Below are 5000 nucleotides of genomic sequence, written 5' to 3' on the forward strand. Positions count from 1 at the left end.
CCTTGCTTGTCTGGCCGCGCTCTTCCTTCATTCATTCCTTGCTTGCTGTTGTGCAACAGAGGCCTCGGGTACTGTTCCTCCGGCTTGGCCCGGGGAGGTTTGCTGTCAAAGGAATTTTAACAGGGTATGTGTTAGTGCTTGTCAGTACTGTGTGTATGTATACGTGTGTGTATGTATGCATGTGTGTGTGTGTGCATATATATATATATATATATATATATATATATATATACACACACACGTATGTATACGTCTATGTCTATGCATATGTATGCATGTGTGTGTGTACACACACACACACACACACACACACACACACACACACACACACACACACACACACACTCACACTCACACTCACACACACACACACTCACACTCACACTCACACTCACACTCACACACACACACACACATATATATGTGTGTGTGTGTGTGTGTGTGTGTGTGTGTGTGTGTATAAATGATAATGGAATTAGTGTTAAATTATATATAAAAAAACTTGGAAACTTAATATGTGAAATATATATTTTTGTGATAATGTTGTGATGCTGTAAAGGAAAGAATCTCAAGAATATACACTGTTTAGTTATTGTGAAAAGCGTTGTGCATTAAGAATGTTTTCTGTCACGAGGAAGCGTTGTTTATGATTTCAAATGACCGGAACACATGGATGTTTCCTTAGCGTAGGAACTTTTATGTTCTGCTGGATTTTGTTTTGTAAACATCAGATAGGAACATTATTTTTACTCTTGACTGTGCATTTTAGAAGTCTGAATACGTGATTTAGTATGAATATGGGGATATACTGATGAAATTTAAATTCCAGTGCCTGGGATTTAACTCTTGGTGTCATTGTGCAAGATGTAATAAGTACACATTTTAAATGTCATTTGTATTGTGTTCATTTTATCCAGCCTACTGACAGACTTGGCACAGACTGAATTTAAGTGAGCTTTGCAGTGTATAACTGATACCATTCAGGGTCATGGTGCTTAGTCGTTAATTGCAAAGTATTATGTGACTGTGGATTTATATAGCAAAATTTCTCTGCATATAAAATATGACTGATGGTTCATGTTTGAGAAATGTAATGAGGATCATTATTACTGAACAAATTTGCGAAGTTTGAGTTCCTATTTCATAATTTATATCCTTTTATTGATATGGAATTTATTGTTTTGATCCCATTAAGTTGCTCAGATTAATGCTAATAGGTTGAATATAACTGAAAGTGAAACTATCTGGATCTATATGAACATGAATAAATCAATTTACTCCTGGAGTGTGCTGAGCCATAGTTGATTGATGAGAGTTGATCGATGCAATGCAATACCGACACGGGTCAGACCTGAAACCAGAACCAGTGGATCTGAAGGTGATTGATTGTTTGATTATTTAAAATTATCTGCCGCGTCAATAGCCAAGGTCATTACCGGCAAATACATTTGGATTGAAATATTAAAATACTTAAAATCTTAAAAGCCATCAATAAATGCCTAATAAAAAAAAAAAATATATTATATACAAATCACAGCATAAACCTTACGCTCTAAATGTATGATATTATTGCATAAATATTATGCATAATTGAATTTTACAATAAATATTAGTCTCCTTTAGGAAACTAAGAAGACCTATGTCACCATCCTCCCCCATTACATCTTTCGGTGTATATGGGGAGACAAGTTCATACGTCTTTGTTCTGAGAATGCTGCATATCTTTCCACAACATGTGGGACCGTTAATGGCTCTTGGCATCCCTCACAGCGTGCTTCATCTTTAGCCATCATCGGCCCATGAGTCAGTCGTGTGTGCCTGATTCTTAGTCTTAATCTTAGTTAACACAACTTCTACTTGTCGGTTGGGATGGATGCTGGTACCCAAATGCTAAAGTCATCTCTAATCTCTCGCAGTTTGCTTCTAGAGGTATGGCTCCATTGCTCCCTCCATTGTTCGCGAAGACAGTGTCTGATGCTAAGTTTTAAGTCGGTGTGTGGGAGAGGAAAACGAACATCACAGGGCTGAGCGGCAACTGCCTTGGCCTTCCGATCAGCTTGCTCATTCCCACTGATGCCAACATACGCTGGTACCCAACATAGTTATCCTTTTAAGTGATGACAACTGTGAAAGCCAATCTTGAACTTTCCTCACCACTGCATGTGATGAGTTTAAACTCTTGATTGCTTGCAAAGCACTACGAGAATGGTTCATAACATCTCTAGTCATCTTAAATGCTGCAAAGGTGGCATGTAACTGAAGTGAAGATCGAGGCTACCGAAGAAAGACTGCCAAATGTGATCTTTCTCCTGCTCACTGCTGCAAAGCCCACACCATATTCAGATGTCGAACCAACTGTATATATTGCATCTGATCCTTGGATGAAGAAAAATCTCCCTGACTTCTGCTTCGGATCTCTCCTCCTTTCCTATTCCAATCAAATCCAGGTCAACTTGCTTGGTCAAAGGGGGTAATTGGGGAGTTCCAACAGTCAGAACCTTGGTGAGATTTAAATTGAGGTATTCCACAAGATTTCGCATTCTCCTACCAGAGAATGAAAACCAATCTGGATGTAGGAGATTCCGAAATCGTTTATAATCGCATGTAGTAAATAAGATTCATTTAGTCCTGGTGTAATGAAAAATGTGGTTTTCCTCTCTCAGCATACAGGGACTCCACACCTGAAAGCCCCTGTACAGATTCTGAGAGCTTCAATTTGGTGAGTTCATATGTAAGCCTCAAGAGAAAAATAGAGCCAAGTCCTTCACCTCTTGGACAAAATACAGGGGGTTTGCTCCTAAATAGAGGGGAGGATGAAACTTTCCTCTCCTGCGGAAATGTTGAGCCATGGTCTTGCTTGGAGAATATTTGAACCCATGGTATGTTGCCTACTGCACAATCTGATTTATTGCAGCCTGCATGTGTCATTGCACATCCAGTAAGCTTCCTCCTGAGCAGTACAATGTCAAGTCATCCACATACAGATTACATAAGACAGCACTTTACGATGTAATTTATAGCAATGGCAAACAGGGTCACACTTGAGACATTCCCCTTTTGGGACCCCTTCCACCTGCACTCTATCTATCTATCTTCTATTTATCACAGGAAGCTTTGTATTAAAGTAGGTAATTTTCCTCTTAAACCAATATCATGAAGCTTCATAAGTATGCTATGCTTCCAAGTAGTATTGTAAGCCTTTTCGAGGGTAACGAAGACTGCTAACATGTGACGTTGTGTGAAGGAATCCTGTATACCAGATTTCATCCTCATAAGTGTATGTGGTCAATCTCAATTTTCTAAACCTATATTGGTATGGGTCAACACGCTTTCCTTTTCTAGTATCCATGTCAACCTGAAGTTTACCATTTCTTCATTAGCTTGCAGATGCATCTGGTGAGAGAAATTGGTATATAATTCCTGGGTATTGAAACACTGTGCCACGAACCATTGGGAGCTCTCAGATAAGTGAGATATCACTTGATATGGAATATTGTTATGTCCTGGAGCAGTCTTATGGCTTAGCTGCAAAGCAGAGTCCATCTCCTTATGCAAAGATGTCAAGTTGTATGGAAGTTCTGCTGCATTCCTACTAAAGAATGACATTAGTAGTGTTCCTGTTCCGCCCGAAGGATGGAGAATTGGGTTGTGTAAGATGTTTTAGACTAGATCTCTGCTATTGACTTGGCTCGCTCATTTGCAACTTCTTTTATGCCTGGATTAGTTGGTGAAATGGATGTGCTCTTTCCAGCAATCTTGTGCACCTTGTCCCATACCCATGCTAAGGGGTCCTGAAGATAATCGAAGAAACATACAGTCTCCACGACGTCCTTCTAGCCTCCTTTAGCACTCGTCTGGCCTTGGCTCGGGTCTTTTTATAATGAATCAAGGTTGCGTTGCTGGGCCGTTGTTTCAGCTGCTTTAGTGCAGCTTTTCTAGCTCTGACAGCTTGTTGGCAGTCATCAGACCACCATGGTACTGGAGGTCGATGGTACTGCTCATTACTTATGGGAATGGCTGCTTCTGCTGCAAGATAAATTAGTGATGTGAAGTGATCAACAGCATCTTGAACACACGGGAAATCAATCACAAGGGGGTGTCTTAAGTGTGACCCTGTTTGCCATTACTATAAATGACATCGTAAAGGCCGTTCCAAGTGCTGTCTCATGTAATCTGTATGTAGATGACTTTACACTGTACTGCTTAGGAGGAAGCTTACAGGATGTGCAAGGACAAGGATACAGACTGCAATAAATTAGGTTGAGCAGTGGGCAACATACCACGTGTTTAAATTTTCTCCAAGCTAGACCATGACCATGCATTTCCACAAACAAGGAAAGTACCATCCTTCCCTCTATTTACGAGCAAACCCACTGCATTTTGTCCAAGAGGTGAAGTACTTGGGTACCTCATATCAGACAGTTTTAGGTTAAACCTAGAAAGTCGCTTTGTTTTTCCAGGTTCTTTCACACTTATCTTGGGGTGCAGACCGCACACCGCTTCTGCGGCTTTACCGAGAGCTCATTCGTAGTAAACTTGAATATGGATGTGAGGATTATTCAATAAATACTATAGAAAGAGGATGGTTAGATATGAACAACATAGGCGTAGGTGACAACCTAACTAATGTTAGTGCAACTGAGAAATTGTTACCATTTAATTAGAAGCGTGAATGGGCTTTGTTTAAACATTCTTTAAAGCCTGAAGAATCTATATTTTCAGTGTTGAATTAATTTCTAGTTGAGGGAGATATAATAATAATTAATTAATTTGTTTTCCTTTCGAAGTTGTCGTTTTTTCTCCCTCCGGTATGCATTAAGATTTCCTTGGAAGAGAAAGAATATTTTGCATGTCGGTAGCCCTGTTGAGCTTTGGGTGTTGTCATTGGTAAAGCGAGCCTTTGTTCGATCACCCACATATGTAAACAAATCTCTAGTGTACCCCACATTTCGGAAACGAGAACAGAAGAGATCATGGTGTTTATCTGACATTTATTATGT

The sequence above is a fragment of the Penaeus chinensis genome, chromosome 25 (genome assembly GCF_019202785.1).
Source record: "Penaeus chinensis breed Huanghai No. 1 chromosome 25, ASM1920278v2, whole genome shotgun sequence".
NCBI classification, from domain to species: domain Eukaryota; kingdom Metazoa; phylum Arthropoda; class Malacostraca; order Decapoda; family Penaeidae; genus Penaeus; species Penaeus chinensis.